The sequence below is a fragment of the Mustela lutreola genome, chromosome 8, assembly GCF_030435805.1.
Source record: "Mustela lutreola isolate mMusLut2 chromosome 8, mMusLut2.pri, whole genome shotgun sequence".
Classification (NCBI taxonomy): Eukaryota; Metazoa; Chordata; class Mammalia; order Carnivora; family Mustelidae; genus Mustela; species Mustela lutreola.
The window spans coordinates 33,729,573-33,751,212 of NC_081297.1; the positions used below are offsets into that span (position 1 = coordinate 33,729,573).

Here is a 21,640-nt window from a genome sequence, read left to right on the forward strand (position 1 = left end):
AAGAATGTGTAATTTTAGAACCTACTAAAATTTCAAACTGACAGCTAGAGGGAGCCAAACTGATAAAGAAATAGAAATGACACCCTATATCCTGGACTGACTAGTCTTCCTGCACAGATTCAAAAGGAGCCCTATGTGAGAATTAATCATTCTTCTGAAAAGTATGCATATTTTGTTTTCTTAAACTAACATAATTAACACATTCAATGTATGTATTTATTTATTTATTTTAAAGATTTTACTTATTTACTTGACAGATCACAAGTAGGCAGAGAGAGGAGGAAGCAGGCTCCCTGCTGAGCAGAGAGCCCGATGCGGAGCTCGATCCCAGGATCCTCCATCCCAGGACCCTGGGATCATGACCTGAGCCAAAAGCAGAGGCTTTAACCCACTGAGCCACCCAGGCATCCCAGCACATTCAATGTTTTTAAAAGGTAACAAACACAAATGGGTTTCAACAAAAGTATCCTTTGTGTTATACCTTTTCCATTTACCCCCAGGGGAAAGACGTGGGTGAACCAGGTAGTAGAGCACAGACTCCCATGAAATACATGAATTCCAAATTCTAAGATTGATTACGTAATGCATTTAACTTAACATTTTATATAAGAATCTAATCTGAGGGATGATTTAGTGAGTCTGAAACAGCACAGGAATTCTTCCAAATCTCTCCTCTCAGCCCAGGAGATGTCATCCTCCCCATTAGTTCTCTCATTAGAGGGGAAATCTTAGCACACATCTGTCTTGCTGTTCCTCCCCACACCTAAAAGAGGAGGGATTTTTCTATTTTCCCTTTCCTTTTTAAGGGATTCCCTTACACTCTGGTTTAAAGTAAAATTGTCCTACTTTCAAATCCATTCTTCAATCCATTGATCATCCATTGTTCAAAATTATGTGGTTGTAATAATCTCTGAGCCAGCCAGATTTGCCTTTTGAAACATAAAGAGAGAGTATTTGGAATACTTTCTCTTTCTCTTTGAAAACATGTTTTGCAAGCCTGGATCTTCAAAACTCTCAAAAACAAGACCTAGACTGCAAAAAACATGTAATATTTTCTCTTTGCCTTTCTGCCCTCAGAACAATAATCCAACCTGAGGCAAATGGTTGCTGCCAACAACGGACGAGAGGGAGGTCATACTTGGAGGCAGAAGAAGAAAAGCACACCATGTGTTTGAAAGGTAATATCCATTACAGTGATTATTCAGCACCAAAGTCAACCCAGCTTTATTTTATCAAATATTTCTTTTTTTAAAAAAATATTTTATTTATTTGACAGAGAGAAATCTCAACTAGGCAGAGAGGCAGGAGGAAGCAGGCTCCCTGGAGAGCAGAGAGCCCGATGCAGGGCTCAATCCCAGGACTCTGGGATCATGACCCGAGCTGAAGGCAGAGGCCCTAACCCACTGAGCCACCCAGGCGTCCCTTTTATCAAATATTTCTTACACCTCATGTTCACCCAGTAGTTATTCAGATACAAGCAAGCAGAAATAGTTCCTACGTTCTTGCACATGTAATCTAAGGTAGGATGTACAAATGCCCCCATTATTTGGAGGTCATCCAACCCTCCACGAACATTGGAACAAACAAATGGAAACTATTTTTCCATGCCTGAAGTAAGTATAGTAGAAGATTAACTATGAATCTAAATGGAAAAATAATTTTTCTAGAATTTTTCAAATGATCATTCATTGTTAAAAATTATGGCACTGAGGGGTGCCTGGGTGGCTCAGTTGGTTGGGCAGCTGCCTTTGGCTCAGGTCAATGTCCCAGGGTTCTGGGATCCAGCTCCACATCAGGCTCCCTGCTACATGGGGAGCCTGGTCCTCCCTCTCCCTCTGCCTGATGCTCTGCCTGCTTGTGCTCTGTCAAATAAATAAATAAAATCTTTAAGAAAAACCCAAAACCTCTCTCTGCCCCTCCCACTCATGTTCTCTCTCTCTCTCAAACAAAATAAATAAAATAAAATAAACGTAAAAAAATTATGCCACTGAAATAATGAAAGAACTCTTGATCGGGGGCAGGAGCGTGGTGATCATGCCATCTGCTTGATGACTGGTTAATGTCGGGCGACCCCTTGCTGAGAGCTGGGCACCAGGAGACGGGCAGGATTAGCCAACCTTCTTGCTAGTAACCTAGGAGCTGGAACAATGATGTCTTGGGAGTTAGTAACTGTTTTAAAAGATTGACTCGCCATTTGCAAGTATATAGCAAACATCTGTGGATATAAACAAAAACCAACAAAATGAGAAAAGCAAAAGCTGTTTATTGTACGCTTGCTATAGTAAGGGAGACAGCCACAGTCCCTTGTGTTTTGGCGGGGACTCAAAGGCAAGCAGAGGAGTGGGAAAGCTTTATAAAGCGCACAAAGGGGAGGCTTCAGGAATGCCCGATGGAGGGCTGTTGGCATGGGAGGCAGGAGGAAGGCTGCCTGTGAGCAGGGCATCCTAGGTGACTGGTAAGGGGGGTCTACTTGGCTTTCTCTGGTTGGTCCTAAATTGGAAGCAGGGACAAAACTTAGAGAAGTTGTCAGTCATTAATCAAGTCCTGGCCATTTTAGGCTGATTGTTACAGAAGTTTTTGTTTAGGTTCCTGCATTGTCACTAGAGATAGCGATCTTGTTCCCTGTAAGTCGGATTTTTTTTTTTTTTTTTTATTTTTTATTTTTATATTTTTTTTTTTTTTTTATAAACATATATTTTTTATATACATATATTTTTATCCCCAGGTCTGTGAATCACCAGGTTTACACACTTCACAGCACTCACCAAATCACATACCCTCCCCAATGTCCATAATCCCACCCCCTTCTCCCCAACCCCCTCCCCCCGGATTTAAAGCGGGCTGGCTTCCTGGGTTGTTTATTATAGATAAGAGGTTGGTTTCCTGGGCACGTTGCTGCAGGTTGTGGGTCAACGTTTTATTTTCATATGTAGTCTGACCGTTGCTCATTTGTCTATTCAGTCTCTCATATCCCATTCCTTACTCTATATAATGGAAAGAAAAACTAAACAAACACCCAAAAGGTGTTGGTGATAGGTCAGTCTTTACATTTTAATCATCATGTTCTTTAGGAATTAAGATATTTTAACTTTAGGTATATTCTTCATTCAAATATGTCAGGGTGCAGATCTCAGAGAGAAATCATTTATGTTCTAAAACGAGTGCCCTAAAATCATACGCTTTATTAGGTAGACTGCAAAAGTATATATACTATTATATACCACACATTAGAATGTGAGCTCCATGAAGGACAAAACCAGCACTTTTCCCCTGGCACGAAGAGCAGGGTCTGATACACAGTAGACACACAAAAAAATACTTATTAAATGAATTAATGCGTGTTTCTAACTCTTTTTATAAATTTTATTTTTAATTGTGGTAAAATACACATAACATAAAATTCACCATTTTAACAATTTTCAAGTATAGAGTTGAATAGTGTGGAGTATGTTCACATCGCTGTGCAACCAATTTCTAGAACTCTTTTCATCTTGCAAAACTCAAACTCTGATTCATTGAACATCTCCTTGTTTTCCCTTCTCCCCAAGGCCCCAACCTGTCTCTACAGTGTTTGTCTTTGTGACTGGCTTATTTCACTTAACATGGTGTCCTCAAGGTTCATCCAGGCTATGCATGTGAAAGGATTGCCTTCCTTTTTTTTTTTTTTTTTTTTTTTAAACTCTTTCTCAACACCTCCTCAAGTAGGAAGGATATAATCTGAAAATAATGAACTCATAACTCATAATGTCCTTGTTTCTCTTACTTCACTCACTTTCAGCATTTGGAAGGGAACCTCACCATAAGCCCCATTTTTCTCAACTGTAATATGGAATAATAACAGACACACTTGCATGTGCAATGATCTAGCCCTCATGCTTGATGCGAAGCAGGAAGTGAGGGGCTACCGTCCTCTCCCCTGATCCTTCTCTTGAGCTGGTTTTTCCCCTCACTCCGTCTCCCCTTACTCAGTTCCTTTCTCTCCTTTTTCGACCCTTTTGTGACCTAAAAGAGGGAGGCAACAGAAAAGAGCCACTACATGGGATTTCAAAGAACTTTACTGGGGGGGGGGGGCAGAGTAGAAGAGTGGTGAGTTCCTGGGTGGGAACGATCATTGTGCCCAGGACAATGTAGGACTCTGGGAAGGGGGGGGATCCTTATAATACTATTCTATCAAATGGATACATTTCATTTTGTTTATCCTTTCATTTGTGCTTTTTGTTTGTTTGTTTTGAACGTTTCATTTCTTTGAGAGAGAGAGAGAGTGCACAGGAGGAGGAGGGAGGGGCAAAAGGAGAGGGAGAAGCAGGCTCCCTGCTAAGCAAGCAGCTCTGTGTGAGACTCGATCCCAGGATCCTGCGGTCATGACCTGAGCCCAAGGCAGGTGCTTAACTAACTGAGCCACCCAGGCATCCTATCCATTCATTTGTCAATGGACCTTAGGTTGCTTCCACCTTTTGGCTTTCCTGAATAGTTCTGTTGTGACTGTGGGTATACAAATATCTCTTTGAAGGCCTCCTTTCAATTCTTTTGGGTATATATTGAGAAATGGAATTGCTGAATTATATGGTAATTCTATTTCTATTGGGCAGGGGAGTGATAGTATTTTCTTTCTTTCTTTTTTTTTTTTTAAGATTTTATTTATTTATTTGACAAAGATCACAAGTAGGCAGAGAGGCAGGCAGAGAGAGAGAGAGGGGAAGAAGCAGGCTCCCCGTCAAGCAGAGAGCCCGATGCGGCGCTCAATCCCAGGACCCTGAGATCATGACCTGAGCCGAAGGCAGAAGCTTAACCCACTGAGCCACCCAGGCACCCTGAAATAGTATTTTCTAGAGCAACTGCACCATTATACATTTCCACCTATGGTGCACAAGCATGTTTCTAACTCAAATTTGGTTACCTTGTTTGTTGCCCTGGAGTAGATTAGAAGCAGTGAATTAGAAGAAGTTATCAAGTAAAAAAATAGCAGGAAGTATCATCGGGCAGTCTAATATTGAGTGACAAAAAGTCTAAAAAACAAAATTAGTACTGGATTATTACAACATTTAATAATGAACACTCTTACCAATGCTCCGGAGCTGGAACCGAAAAGCAAATTATGTTTGATTTCCATCGCATAAGGAGGCAGGCATCTACATATATTTTAGAAATAGATCCATTGATAATCTAATTATGTAGATATTGAAGAGTTTAACTTTACTATTATTTCAAAAACTAAAGAGTTCCATCAAAAATTGTGAAATTAAAAAAAAAAGATTTTATTTATTCATTTGACAGAGGAAGAGAGCACAAGCAGGCAGAGCAGCAGGCAGAGGGAGAGGGAGAAGCAGGCTCCCCACCCCAGGATCATGACCTAAGCCGGATGCAGATGCTTAACTGAATGAGCCACCCAGATGCCCCCTTTTTGGTTCCTCACTTTTTTTTTTTTTTAAAGACTGAAAAAGTGGTGAAATGTTTTGGAAGATTGGTCTTTAATGAGGAAATTTCTATTTATCCAGAAATTTCTCTTACATGGAATGGAGCCCTTCCCTATAATGCCATCTTAGTGGGATGTTACTATTTCCGTCTATAAGGATCATACAGAATGCCTTTTCAAATATAAATTGTGACATACTAAGTACAAATAGCACACTAAAACATTTTCAGCTAATGGTGTCTGTGGGATTGCAAAAATGTTTATTGATTAAGGAAAAAGGGAATCCATTTAGCCGGGAACAATCTTGGGGAGTCGAATATTAGGATATTTGAGCTCATATGAGGGCTCATGTTAGAGCTCTCGGGATACTGGGGGATTCCTCAGGTGGCGTCCTTTCTCTTCTCATCTCATCTTTCTCCAGCCCAAGTGTATAAACCAGACCGTTGAAGAATGACAAGTCGAACAGTTCATTCCCACCTTGGGTGCATGCATTGACCTGCCCCCTGTACAGAAAGCCAGGAATCTGACAGAAGCCAGGAGGTAACGCACGCCCGCAGGGGAGTCGTGACATAGTTATGACACATAAGGGGCATTATTACAGTGTGGTGAGGGGCAGCGCGTGGGAGGAAGGGCTAAGAGTCAGGGAGAGATGTGCGCTCCAGCCCCCGCGAGAGCCGCTGCCGCCTCCCTGGGGACAGCTGGCTGGCTGACAGGCTTGTCCAGAAGAAGCGGGGCAGAGGCATGGCAGTGAGCACTGTGTGTGGAGACACCTGAGAGGATCCCGGCCGCAGGTCACTGGGAAGGATAGATGATGTGGGAGTCAAACGTAATGTAATGTTCGTCAGGAATGTCGGTGAGGGTTCACCAACAGAGACCCAAGCCAGGGAGATAAGCAAGGTTAAGGAGCCCAAAGGGCTCTAAATAGAAGGTATTGAAATGGAGACTAAGCGAGGAATTCATAGTTAAAAGGTCAGGAGTCGTTGGAGTATGTGTGGGGAATATCACAAACAATGAGGCTACACCTTGGTCTCTTGAACAGGGAGAAAGCGTCTGTCACTTTGCTACACAGCATGGTTCCTTTGTAAAGGAGGGTGCGTTGTTATTCCAGGTTCATGGGTGAGGAAACTGGGCAGCGAACCCAAACCCCTTCAGTCATATCAACATCAGAAGCTGAGCGGGGACTGGAACTCACTGCCCTGGAGCTTTTTGCTACCAGGTGAGCCCTGATCCTGTAATTTTCCAGTGCTAAAAATCTCTTCTTTCCTAGGACAAGCTTTTGTGTCTAATGAATGTATTATGTTTTAACGAGCAGCGGGTCGTCGGGACAGGTAACCCGTACAAACATACCCAGTAAAAGTCCCCGGCAATGTTGGCTTAGGAAGTGGCCTGAATTTAGGTTTAAAGTTTCATTTAGAGACACTGGGTTGTTGATGCCTTACACTGAGGCTTCCATTCAGTAGTACAGATTTTATATTAACCAGTAAGAATGTGTTGGACTCATGATTTTTATCTAAAATGAAGGTATTCGTCTGTTTTTTTAGGCAATGAAGCAAGGGCTCTTTCATGTATGTTTGACCTTCAGTGGAGATTGCAGAAAATCACACATGTGAGACTAGCGAGATTGTTGTTTAAAGCTTTTTTAAAAAAATAACTAGATTGATAGAAAATGAGTCTTGATCACATTTTATTTTTTATCTGTAAGTTCCTTTATTTGGTATTTGAATCTTAAAATCTGAGTTACTTCTAGCTAATTACAAACCAATAGCTTAAGTCACCTGCTGTATTCCAGAATGTTCCACAAACAAGTGTAGTTTAGGATTTGTAATAACAATCAGTGAGATACCAAGGTGGAATGGGTTAATCTCTTCTTCCTACCTCACCTCTTATGGTAGGGAGTTCAGGGAGCTTTACAAAAGATCCTCTGGATTCTAAAGTAAAGAGCAGAATGAAACCATGAAGATCAGGAACCTACAGGCATGTTTCTCAAAATATGGCTGTCCGTGTGTCATCAACCAGAGAATATTCCTGGGCCTCCTCCTTGCACTACTGACTGACAATCTTTGGGAGAAAAGTCTGCCACTGTGCACGCTAAACAAGCCCATCAGGTGGTTTTGTGCCGTATTAATGTTGAGAACCACTGCATTTGAAGAACTAAGATCAGACTCTTGTTAAGGTCATTTCTGCCCAACACAGTCTCTTCCAGATGCTCTGTCATTTCCATGATCTCTGGATGAGAAATATTTCACTCAACTTTTTTTTTTTTAAAGATTTTATTTATTTGACAATCAGCACAAGTAGGCATAGAGGCAGGCAGAGAGAGAGGAGGAAGCAGGCTCCCTGTTGAGCAGAGAGCCCGATGTGGGGATGTGGGGATGTGGGGCTCGATCCCAGGACCCTGGGATCATGACCTGAGCCGAAGGCAGAGACTTTAACCCACTGAGCCACCCAGGTGCCCCTTCACTCAACTTTTTAAACACTTCCTGAAGAATCAGATTTAGGTGTATTCATAGCATTCCTTTTAGTAAATGAAAACACATCTGGGAAGATGTTCACGTCTCACACCTGACAGACAGTTGCCCTGGCATTGGGCATCGGGGAAGTTTGATTTAAGACAGCGTTTCTCAAACTCAAGTATTTAAGGGGTTCTTTTGAAGGAAAAAAATGTGAGCTTCAGAATTGTGACTTAAACTTACTTTTTAAAATAATGCTACACATATGAACAAATAAAATATTAGATATAAACTACTTATGAGGATAGGTCTTACTGATATCTGAAGCTAAAGCAAGATGTACAGATGAAACACAAAACTATAAAACTAACAAAAATTCAAATTGGCATCATTAATGCAAGACAGCTGTTGTTGTTTGCTGAAACTAAATTGTACGTGGTAAGTTTAAAGCAGAAAGATGTAGCTTCAGGTCCAATTCTATTTTTCATTCAAGTAACATGACTGCAGACAAGTCTTTGTTTGCTAAATCAGAATAATTACACTTTGTACTTAACCAAACTTTCTAGCGCGTGAACTTAATGAGGTCTTCCTCCATCTTTCACATACTCACTCTCCTCTAGATCAGGGGCTTTTCTTTTTTCTATAAAAGGCCAGATAGTAAATCCTTTAGGCTTTATAGGCTAAGAGGCAAAATTGAGGTAGGTACTTACAGGATAATAAAATGTCTTGTCATGCAAATAGGTGCTGTTGAATAGTGATATCAATCAGAAGCATATGATTTAATAGAGAACATTAATTACTTGAGCCATTTATAGAATTCTATTATATTATTTCCTTGATATGTGCCTTTTAGCATATTATTGTAGATTAATCAGCTCAACTGATAGTCAAGCAGAAGCTAAAATTGCACAATTAGATAGATTTTGAAATATGGGACTTTTCCTTTGCATGCGGAATGAGGTCCAAAAAATACTGCCGGAACTATAGGATGAGCTTGGAAAATATATTCTCTGCATATTTGTGTGGGATGGAGACTCTTCACTTCTTCTTTTAATTTTTGACAACATAGGAAGTAAATACCACAGCTTGATATTGTTTGTGATTCAAACAACATTAGCTGTCATCAAAATGACTTTACAGCAGTACAAGTTTTCTACATAATCACAGCTTTGCCTTCTGGTTTTAAGCTCAATTCATTAAGAAACATTAAATCTGCAGCAAAAACTAATTTCCAAAGTCAGGGGTGCCTGGATGGCTCAGTCATTAAGCATCTGCTTTTGGCATAGGTCTTGGTCCCAGCGTCCTGGGATCGAGCCCCGCATAGGGCTCCCTACTTGGCAGGAAGTCTGCTTCTCCCTCTCCCACTCCCCCTGCCTGTGTTCCCTCTCTAGTTGTGTCTCCTTCTGTCAAATAAACAAATTTTTAAAAATCTTTAGGAAAAATAATTTCCAAAGTCTTTCAAAGTTAAATCACTGTGATTGAAGAAAGTCTGCATTCAGAGAAATTTCAGTCTTGACCCTGAGCTGAAAATAACCTCAGTAAAATTTCGTCACCACTAAACATCACACTGCTGTGGGGCTGTGTTGTAGAACAAGTAGAGATTTGTTTCCATTTATGACAAAATTTGTAGAACTGAAAATTTTTACATCTGTGAGAGTGGAAGTTCACTGTCAACACTACCAATTCGAAAATACATGGTATCAAATATGTTCCTCAGGAGTAACTGCTGATAAATAGTACAACAAACACAAGGAAGTCTTTAAACACCTTACATTTTCAAAACTGTAAATTCATCCAACTAAGCCCTGTTTTTCTCCACATAAATTTTTATCACCATCTGTGCTAGACATCTTAGCAGATTCCACTTCAGGTTGTACTGGATTAGTGTTTTCTTACTGTTTTTGAAAATATTCTCAGTTGTAATTGTTTCATGGAGGCCATTCATAGAGATGAAGCTCAGTGACTTCAGATCTGGCATTGACTCCTTGAATAACAACAACTGAACAGTATGTTGGCTTATCAAAAACCAAGGAAGACCACTTGAATTCATTTGGCTTCTTTTAAAATTGACTATTGATGTTGCTTCCAATGTCCTCAACTCTTTGAGTAACTTTTTGCCCAAAAGTTAGTAGCTTTAAACCAGTTTATTTTCTCTGGACATATTTCTTTGGCTTGGAATCAAATATGACCATTGGTATATAACTTGCTTTATCTAACAAAGTTAGATAAAGATTCCAAAGTTGGAATCTTTGGTTGCAGCTTCATTTCCAAAAAACTTGTGAAGAAAAATTCTGCTATAATAAAGTATTCCTTCTTCTACTTCCTGTTTTTTCTGATGTGCTTTCCTGTGAGTTGGGAAAATTGTTATGATTGCTTCATCTATCTGGTAATGCCAATAGGGACTGTATTTTTAGCACAGCTAAATAGCACCACTTTATAATAGACACAGTTCTTGTCATCCAATATGATGACAAAATAATCCACACTGTGTCTTACAAGTATACTATTTGAAGTTTATTTTTCTCTCCATTTCTTGTCTTGACATGATGGGCATACACTATGCACATTATAAAATGTCATGTTATGGCAATAAGCATGGCTCTCAAAATGCTGTTGAATTAAAGCTGTGTCACTGTGTTTTGAGGTGGGCTGTGCAGTTTGCAAAGTAACAGAGTACTACATACAGCTTGTGACAACTACTCAGCTATCACTGAAGTACACAGTGTGTGGACACATGAGTATGGCCATGTTTCAATAAAGCTTTATTTACGGACACTGAAAATAATTTCATAATGTTTACATCATAGTATACTAGTCTTCTGATTTCTCTTCTGATCATTTAGAAATTTAAAAACCACTCTCAACCTGGGGATTACACAACAGGTGGGATTTGACCTACAGACTATAGTTTTACCCACCACTGCCCTAGATTTAAAACTCAGGCCTTTTTAAAAATTATGACTTTAACTTCTGTTAGCCCTCCCAGGGTGGAGTTGTATTTTCAGCCTAATTCTTCAAAGAAGGAAAAAAATGTGGTCTCCTAAACGTTTCAAGCGTAACCATCCAGCATAGTTTTTGAAAAGGAGACCCTAAGATATCACATGGCTCTGGAGACTCACTTGCTCCTCTCACCACCTGGACAGTCTTCCACTGATATCTCAGAAAGAAATCAAAGCCATCCAGCTCAGAGAAAGCACAACCTCTATGTCAGAAACGAGACTTTGGTGCAGTTTGTCCTTTGTCTATTTCCAATTCCAATGTCTTTTTCTGTGTTTTTCTGAGGCCTTCAGCCCCCAAAGTTCTCCTCACCCTCTAGCAGTATCATGTTACCTGGACATTCTTATCACAACCAATGCAACTGATGAACTAATTCCTGCCAACTCTTTTCAGAATCTGTTTAAGACAAGAATTTGGAGGGAAAAGAATCTTGAATCATGGGTTTCATTTTGGGTCAGAGCACAGAGAGACTCTTATATGTAAGAGTCTACCTCCTGTAATACTGACTCTGCTCCTGCCATAGCCCCACCCCAGGGTGGACTGAAACCATCCCATCGTTCCACGGGCCCCTCCCCTTTGGAACTGTAGTAGTGTGTCAAGTCTATGACCCAGATCAGGGACTAGGTTGAGAAAGCAGCCAGTTGGCAAACCCTAAGATAGAAGTTTTTCCCAAGATAAAGTTTCTGAACATCGGCTGTGGATATGGACCGCCTACAAAACTCTGGAAAAATATGCCTGAGCCCCACCTGAGCTGGATCAGATAGTTTTCCAGGGTTTAGAATCACTGCCTGGTTCTCATCTCCAAGGAGGGCCTGTTACCAGACATAATTTCCCTCTACTACACCCAAATCCTGACTAAGACTAACTGAAGGAATCGCTTTTGGGATCCCTGAATTATCTTAGAATGTAACAGTTACATTTAAAAATTTGGGGGTTTCCTGCAAGGCTTGGTGTGTTAAATAATGAATAGCATGAGCATCACACCAAGCATACGTCTCAAGAAAAGCTTTTTTGTTTTCTTAAAGTAGATGTTGAGAGAAGACTTATGTCTCCAATTTTAAGAATGCTGATAATATGCCTAGGATATGTCCACAGTAAAAATCTTAACAATCAAAGGACTAAGTATATAATAGAATATTAGTAGACTGGGGATATGTGGTAACAAAGATAATAGTGTGAGGAAATAATTTGGGGCATAGTATGTACCAACTTATTTGTTTTCTTGACAAAGGGGGAAAGTTAGGTAAATAGAGAAGAAAGTTGGAGATTAGGGTTTCTACTACAATACTTTTGGTTGGAGATCTCTGGGTTATTTCTATTGTCACTTATTAAACTTAGGTTTGTAGCTTTGTTTAAATTATTTATTTCTGGGTGCCTGAGTGGCTCAGTTGGTCAAGCATCTGTCTTTGGCTCAGGTCATGATCCCAGGGTCCTGGGATGGAGTCCCACGTTGGACTCTGTGCTCAGCCAGGAGTCTGCTTCTCCCTCTGCCTGCTGCTCTCCCTGCTTGTGCGCTCTCTCTCTCTCTGTGTGTGTGTTTGTGTGTGTCAAATAAATAAATAATTAAACTCTTAAGAAAAATAAAGATAAAATAAATAATTTATTTCTCTGGAGGCATTTTGCCTGTAGTGACTCCCATGTGTAGTGGATCTCCACCTTATAACAGCCAGAGTCTCAAGAACCAATGGAATAGAGCATTAAAAGGACAATGCCAAAGGACTCAAGGTATTTCTTCCACAACTGGCTTTAAATGAGGATTTCAGGTTGTACAAAGGCATCCTGTCACTAAAGTGGGGTCAAGGATTGCCTGAAGTTACCTAATTTTCCTTAGTGGTTAAGGAGAAAGTGGGGCTTTTCAGGGAACCGTACTCTGAAGCATAGAACTTAGAAGAATCAAGAGCACAGAATAAGTCTTGGTAGAGGTGGGTATGCAGCTCAATAGCATGTCGTTGGCACGTGCTCACTTCTTCCCTTCATTGTGAAGGACACACCTGCAAGCCACCTGCAGGAAAGTCTATGAGCCACACTGCTCACAGCAGCCCTACTCTCCACATTTTACAAGTGTAATTATTTTTTTTAAAGATTTTATTTATTCATTTGACAGACAGAGATCACAAGTAGGCAGAGAGAGAGAGGAGGAAGCAGGCTCCCTGCCGAGCAGAGAGCCCGATGCGGGGCTTGATCCCAGGATCCTGGGATCATGACCTGAGCTGAAGGCAGAGGCTTTAACCCACTGAGCCACCCAGGCGCCCCACAAGTATAATTATTTTTTAATCTAAATGACATAAGCCATCCTTGGGTAGGTATGGAGAAGAAAAGATGACACAAGATGATTTATATTACCTTCAGACAACTTCTTATGTGAGAAATTTAGCTTGCTTTTCTTGATTACTCTGTGGAAGGAAGGACTCTATGCATTAAGTTGATTTAAAACTCATGCATGGACACAAGTGCATATTTCTTGTTGCATTTGTAACCTGCGTAGAGAGGATCCTCTTGTTTAGAACTAACAATATTTCTCAGTGATAGCGAACAAATAGAACAGAAGGGAACAAGAGCCCTAATGGATACTCCGCCACAGAGATACTCCCTACAGCAGGTGGTGGGTGGGAAATCATTGGCAGCAAGATAGGTCTTATTTGGGAGTCTTGTTTTCAACTTGTGGCTTAGTAAGTATTTGTTGATTTGATTTGAATGGAATTTATTCTACTTTCTAAGGCTTGACTTGAAAGATGACATTACTGTTAACAATAGCATATAAAACAGCCCTTTCCAGAAGAGGCTCATTCCAGCCTCACACTAAGACTTTTGTGTCAGCCATTGGAAAGCTAGTCTTCATGTGGGTTCTGTTTACATATTCAAAGACTCCTGGTTTCCTTAGTTCTATAACTGCCAAGTGAGGAATGGACTAGGCAGCCCACTGTGGAAGGCAGCTATCATCTCCTGCATAGCAGAGAGCACTCGTTTCTGTTGGAATAAACAATTCTGTTGGAATAAACATGCATAGCAGAGAGCACTCATTTCTGTTGGAGAAACAGGTTCAGTTTCTCCAGGCAGTGGAAGATGGGTGTGGATTTGGTCTGATTTCAGCGGGAAGCCATGGGAGAGGCTCCTTTGAAGATGCAGGTGTGAAAGGAAGATGATGGGACTCCTGCTCTCATTTGTGAGAGCAAAAAGATACCAAGCATTGATTCCCAGAATTAAGACTGGAGAAACTAATGAAAAAAAGCCGATTTGGGCATGACTGTGGCCTTTTGTCTGTCTTGTAAGTTCCTGATTGAGTTGAACAATAAATAGCTGGGTGGCAAAAAAATTGACTCAGATTGTGAGAATGTGAGAATGTGATAGTTTAACACATAACTGAAAATGTACTGTCCTTCTAAGTGTTAAAAACCAGATCAAATGGACAACAAAGTTCTGATGCAGAAGAAAGTATCTGAATCTCAATACAAAGTGATCTCTAAAAACAATACATATTCAAAGTGCAGAAGCTCAGTGGGTTGGGCCTCTGCCTTCGGCTCAGGTCATGATCTTAGGGTCCTGAGATCGAGCCCTGTGTCGGGCTCTCTGCTCAGTGGGGAACCTGCTTCCCTCTCTCTCTGCCTGCCTCTCTGCCTGCTTCTGATCTGTCTGTCAAATAAATAAATAAAATCTTAAAAAAAAAAAAAAAAAGATCTTGAAAAAAGTCACAAGAAAAATACACCCTACCAAAAAAGGAAATGATGATGAGCATTATATGACCTCTCCTTCGAAACCATGGAAGCAAGAAGGGAGTGGAATGAGATATTTAAAGTATAGGAGCGGGGGGAAATCACCAACCAGGAATTCTGTACCCTGTGAAAATATACTTCAAAAGTGAAAGAGAAATAGATTTCTCAGGTGAACAATAATTTAATTTGTTGCCAGTAGAGCTGAACTGCTAGAAATGTTAAAAGAAGTTTTTCAGAGAGAAAGGTACCATATAGGTTGGACTCTTAGATCTGCATAAAGGAGCATTGGAGAATGATTAAATGAAGGCAAAATAAAAATTTATTTTTCTTCCTTTCTTTAAAAAATATTTATTTAAATAATCTCTGCATGCAACGTGGAGCCTGAACTCACAACTCTAAGAGCAAGAGTCCCACGCTCTTTCAACTGAGCCAGCCAGGTACCCCTAAAAATTTATTTTTCTTATTCTTAATTGATCTAACAGTTCATTTAACAGTTCATTTAAAATAATAGCAACAGTGAATTAAACATATATATGTATGTATTTATGTATGCTTATGTATAAGTAAAATGAATGACAGTAGTAACATGATCAATGAGAGGGAAGAGTCAGGAATATTTTGTTATTATTTGGTATTTGTCTACATCTGAGTTGGTATAGTGTTATTTGAAGGTAAATTTTGGATTAGTTATAAATGTATATTGTAAAGTCTACGGTAATCACTTTAAAAAGTTTAAAAAGTCTAATTGACTACATCAAAATAAAAAGCTTTTGCAGAGCAAAGAAAACCACCAGTAAAATGAAAAGGCATTCCTACTGAATGGGAGATACTTGCAAATGATGATTCTGTTAAGGGGTTAATATTCAAAATATATAAAGAACTTAGACAACTCAAACACACACACACACACACACACACACACACACATCCAATTAAAAATGGGCAGAGGACCTGAATAGACATTTTCCCAAAGACATACAGATAGCCAACAGATATATCACTAATCACCAGGGAAATGCAAATCAAAAGCACAATGAGCTATCACCTCACACTAGTCTGAATGGCTAGCATCCAAAAGACAAGAAATAACAAGTATTGGCTAGGATGTGGAGTAAAGGGAACCTGCCTGTAGTGTTCATGGGAATGTAAATTGGTGCAATCACTGTGGAAAACAGGATGAAGTTCCTCAAGAAAATTAAAAGGAGAAATACCATGCAATCTAGCAACTCCACTACTGGGTATTTATCCAACGAAAATAAAAACATTAATTTGAAAAGACATCAGCATCCCTAGGTTCATTGAGGCATTCTTTTTAATATTCATAATATGGAAGAAAGCTTAATTGCCCATTGATGGATGGATAAAGAAGGTGTGTGTGTGTGTGTGTGTGTGTTGGAATATTACTCAGTCATAAAAAGAATGATATCTTGCCATTTTTTACATCATTGGTAAACCTAAAGGGTATTATGCTAAGCTAAATGAAATAAGTTGGACAAAGATAAATACCATATAATTTTATTTATATGGAGAATCCAAAAACACAAAGCAAACCCCCAACAGAACAGAAGAAGACCCATAAATACAAAGAACAAATTGGTGGTTGTCAGCGGGGAAGTAAGTGGGATGGGCAAAATGGGTGAAGGGGAATGGGAGTTACAGTCTTCCAGTTATGGAATAAAGAAGTCAGGGGGATGAAAGTTATAGCATATAGTCCATGCTATTGTAATAGCTTTGAGGGACTCAATCCCAGGACTCTGCGATCACAACCTGAGCCAAAGGCAGATGCTTAACTGCCTGAGCACCCAGGTGCCCTCAAGCAGGATTTCTATGTTCCAATCTTGAAGCAGAATTGGTTCTTTTTTTACACTCCTCAATCTTTGCTCTTAAAGTCTTCAACTGATTAGACAAGGCTCACCACATACCCTTAAGAGAAATCTGCTTTACTTAAAGTCAACTGATTTGTAAACATTAATCATATCTACAAAATAACTTCACAGCAACATGTAGACTAACGTTTGGCAAAAAATCTGGGTACCACAACCTACTCAAGCTGGCATATAAACATCACAGTGTCTTTGTCAAGTCAATTGACTATATATATGTGTGTGGATCTATTTCTGGATTCTTCTGTTTCATTGATTTATTTTTCTGTTATTTTGCTTAACCACACTATCATGATTATTGTAGCTTCATAGTAAATCTTGCAACAAGATAGCATAATCCTTCATAATCCTTTTTGTTCTTTTTTCAAGATTTTGGGCTCTTTTAGAGCTTTGCTTTTCCACAGAAATTTTAGAATTATAATTACAAAAAGCCTACAGGGATTTTGGTTTGCATTAGGGTGAGTCTATTAAGACAATCATAGTCTTTCTCCTTTATTCTGTTAATATGGAGAATTACATTGATTTTTCTAATGTTAAGCCAATCGTGCATTCTTGTGATAAACCTTACTTACTCATGATATGTTATCCATTTTCACTTCAATTAATAATTATTTATAAGGATTATTGCCTCTATCTCTTTTTAGTCTATAATTTTCTTTAGATTTTATTTATTTATTTGACAGACAGAGATCATAAGTAGGCAGAGAGGCAGGCATAGAGAGAGAAAGAGGAGGAAGCAGGCTCCCTGTGGAAAAGAGAGCCCGATGTGGGGCTCAATCCCAGGACCCTGGGATCATGACCTGAGCCGAAAGCAGAGGCTTTAACCCACTGAGCCACCCAGGTGCCCCGAGTATGGTCTATAAGTTTCTTTTCTTGTCATATCTCACAAGTTTTTTGGACTTATCTCTATTCTAACAGAATTTGTGTATACTTGTCATTACTTTTTCCTTAATTATTTAATAGAATTCACCAAGACTAAGGGCCTAAGTTTTCTTTATGGGAAAATTATTGATTACCAAATTCTGTTTACATAGTAGATATACAAATGTTCAGGTTATCTTCTTTTTGGTAAATTGTGTTCCTGCTTCATCTAAATTGTTGAATTTATATTTTCCCCTATTTTTCATGATTAGTCTTACTAGGGGTTTATCAACTCTTTTAAACTTGTCAAGGAATTGACTTTTAGTCTTGTTAATTTTCCATATTTGGTTGCTTTCCATTTCATTGATTCCTGATTTTTATTTCCTTCCTTCTTTACCTTGGGTTTGATTTGCTCTTCTTTTCTTCTTCTTCTTCTTCTTTTTTTTTTTTAAGATTTTATTTATTTATTTGAAAGAGAAAGAATGAATGAGAGAGCATGAGCAAGGAGAGGGGAAGGGCAGAAGCAGACTCCTCTGCTAAGCAGGGACCCTGAAGTGAGGCTCGATCCCAGGACCCTGGGATCATAACCTGAGCCAAAGGCAGTTGCTTAACTGACTGAGACACTCAGGTGCCCCTAATTTGCTCCTCTTTTCCTAAGAAGCCTCTTATGTTGCAACCTTAGATCACTGATTTTTAAACATTTTTAAAATTTTCTTATTGCCCTGTATTTCAGTATTTTTAAGTATTGGTTTCCTTCTAGGGAAGTACTGTTTTGGCTGCATCCCATAAAATCTAATATGTTGTATTTTTATTAGCATTCAATTAGAAATATTTTCTAACTTCCTTGTGATTTATTCTTTTACTGTGAGTTATTTAAATGTACGTTGTTTTCTTCTCAAATATTTGGGGCTTTTCTTTATATCTTAATTTTAATGAATTCCAATTTGATTTTGTTGTTACAGAATAGATGCTGTAATATTCCACGCTTTTGAAACTATGACTCATTATGTGTCTACTTTTGTGAATGCTCCATTGTACTTAAAAAGCATATATTTCCTTGTAGTTGCTGGGTGTACTGTTTCATACGTCTGTTTGGTCAAAGTAGTTGATAGTTTGTACAAATATTCTTTCTTCCATATTAATTTAATTTTATTTTTTTTAAGATTTTATTTATTTATTTGACAGACAGAGATCACAAGCAGGCAGAGGCAGGCAGAAAGAGAGGGGGAAGCAGGCTCCCTGCCGAGCAGAGAGCCCGATGTAGGGCCTGATCCCAGGACCCTGAGATCATGACCTAAGCCGGAGGCAGAGGCTTTAACCCACTGAGCCACCCAGGCACCCCATCCACATTAATTTTAAAGAGTCCTTTTAAATCCTTTTAAAAGTCTAATTTAATTTTTTTTAATTTAAACATTTAAAAATCCTTTTAAAAAGTCTAATTTAGATCTGTAGATGCAATGACTTATTAATTTATAGTAACTTACACATATAGCATCCATAGCTTCCCACTCCACAAAGATTTTTTTAACATTTTATTTATTTATCTGAGAGAGTAAACACAGAGGGAGAACGAGAGAGAGAAGCAGACTCCCTGCTGACTAGAGCACCTGATGCAGGCCTCAATCCCAGGACCCTGAGATCATGACCTGACCTGAAGGCAGATGCTTAACCAACCAGCAGCTCAGGTGTCCCTCAAGCATTGGCCCAAATTTTCAGAGTTCTGCTATAGGCCTACCCATGAACCCATCCCTAAGACACCTTTGGAGAATTTATGTGCCATGCATTTAAAAGATACTGTATGATTTCCATGCCGAGAATATGAGACTGATAGATTTCTCTTACTTTAATAATTTAATAAATTATTAATGAAGCTATGCCTTCTGTAAAAACAAGCTATTAAAATGGAATATCAGTATAGACATTACTGCCGAAGCTGTCATGCATAGAACAACAGATCTGGCCTGAAGGAAGGCTGAGAAAATTCAAGCTGAATATCAAGAGGAAACAGTATTATAGCATAGGGTCACACATGAATGCCTTGGCAATAACTAAGCCTTCCTTTGATTTACTTATTAGATTGGCTGGTGTTTCCTACCAAAAACAGAACCTTACATAAGAGGGTCCCCGGGAAGCTGGCTTTAAGGGAAGGAGGGAAAAGGGAAGTTTGTCGGCTTTGGTCCAAGGTAGGGGACTCTTCTTTGTAATAAGGTCGCATATGTACCCAAAAGTGAGAAGGAAGCTGGGGCTCCTGGGTGGCTCAGTGGGTTAAAGCCTCTGCCTTCGGCTCAGGTCATAGTCCCGGGGTCCTGGGATCGAGCCCCGCATCTGGCTGTCTGCTCCGCGGAGAGCCTGCTTCCTCCTCTCTCTCTCTCTGCCTGCCTCTCTGCCTACTTGTGATCTCTGTCTGTCAAATAAATAAATAAAGTCTTTAAAAAAAAAAAAAAAAGTGAGAAGGAAGCTTAAAGAAGATAAGGTGATACTAAACATGTTTCCTCTCTCATGGTTCTGACTAGGGTAGGTTTTGTAAGAGCAGCGTTAATATCTCATCTCATCAATATCAATCATCAATATCATCAATACCAATATCTCATGGGAACTTTCTAGAAATTAATGTTTTTAGACACCACATCAGATTTCTTGAATCAATTTCTAGGCAAAGACAGCATCTCCAGTTTCACCAAGCCCTACAGGTGATCATGATGCGCAATGAAGTTTGAGAACCACAGGGAGAAGGCCAGTCCCGTGTGATATGCTGAGAGGTCATTGCATGGGTGACTTATGCCACAGCTACCACCAAACACGTATACAATTTCCTTATGCTTCTTCTGTAATTACATGGAGACCTGGCCTCCTCCTTTGCATATCTACACATGAGTCAGTATTATAGTCCTAAAACTATAAAAAGTTAAATTTATTTTTTCCTAAGATTATTCTCCACTCATATTCGAGCAATATTCTGTTTCTCATTGTAGAAGGAGTTCAATAAGTAGTTGTTTAATGAATGAATGATGAGTATCTTGGGGTATCTTCGGTCAAGCTTATTGAACCAAGCCAAAGGCATAAAATAAGCAGATACTTCTAAGAAAAGTATTAGTTCTTGTTTTTTTCTCTGTATCAGTTTATCTTTTCCCCCGGTATTGCCAAATGAAGAAAATTAGCATTATTCCTGTGCCCCTGGAAGTGCATGCTTTTCTCGCTCTGTGTGAGTAGATAACAGGCTATTAATAATGCCAACACAGAATGAGACATTGAAGAAAATGCTCCCTCCCAGAAATGCAATTACACCAATTAAAATGCATTCAAATAAACACGTCCTAACCACCTGGCAAGAGCAGTCATTTCTACTGTGACTTTTTATTTCTCAGGATTCTCACCTGTGGTACTGTTCCTGGCATAGTGAAAATGACCTACAGGCTATAACAACGCTAATAAAGGATAATTCCCTAGAAGAGTAATGAAGATAAGCATGGTTCTCAATATCAGTACTCTCAGTGGAGCTTAGTTTGGGTTAACTTTCATTACTGCTTCCTTAAAGAAAAAGCTTTCTGAGATATAATTCATAGATCATAAAATTCACCCTCTTAAAGTATAAAATTCAATGGCTTTTTTTAAAAAAGATTTTATTTATTTATTTTACAGACAGAGATCACAAGTAGGCAGAGAAGCAGGCAGAAAGAGAGAGGAGGAAGCAGGCTCCCTGCTGAGCAGAGAGCCTGATGCGGGACTCGATCCCAGGACCCTGGGATCAAGACCTGAGCCGAAGGCAGAGGCCTTCACTAAGCCACCCAGGTACCCCCTCAATGGTTTTTTTTTTTTTTTTTAAGTATATTTACTAATTCATTCAACCACCACCACAATCTAATTTTACATTAATTTTCCTACTCCACCCCCCAAAACATACAAAAATGATGTACAGTTAGCACTCATTCTCCATTGCTCTCTCTAACCCCCAACCCTTGGCAACTACTAATTTACTTTCTATCTCTATAGATCTGTCTATTCTGTGTGTGTGTGTGCAGTTGCTTTTTAATTTGTTCTCTAATTAATGATGATTAATACCTACTGAGAGTTATATGTCAGTCATTATTTTGAGCACTTAATACATATTAGCTCATTTAATTTGCACACAAATCCTATGCGGTAGGTGCATGATCTAGCAATGGTGCATCTGTCAGGCAATAGAAAGGTGAAGACAAATGGTGTACACCTCAAGTCTCTGAGTCCGTGTTGAGGAAATCCACAGGCAGTGTTCCAGGGCTGGGTTAAAGTTTAATGCCACAAGGCTTCTTACACCCTGTGGTAACTGCAGATTAGGGTCAGAATTTC

The 21,640-nt window shown here is 39.4% G+C and overlaps 1 protein-coding gene across 1 annotated transcript in view; it reads left to right on the forward strand.

Moving 5' to 3' along the window:
- Positions 1 to 6,057: 6,057 nt before the first annotated feature.
- CCNY (cyclin Y) overlaps positions 6,058 to 21,640 on the forward strand; it is a 328,449-nt gene continuing 312,866 nt past the window's right edge. Inside the window, exons 1-2 of the mRNA XM_059184275.1 lie at positions 6,058 to 6,204; positions 6,522 to 6,629. The gene's annotated coding sequence lies outside the window, so the exon portion shown is untranslated. The remainder of the gene's footprint in view (positions 6,205 to 6,521; positions 6,630 to 21,640) is intronic.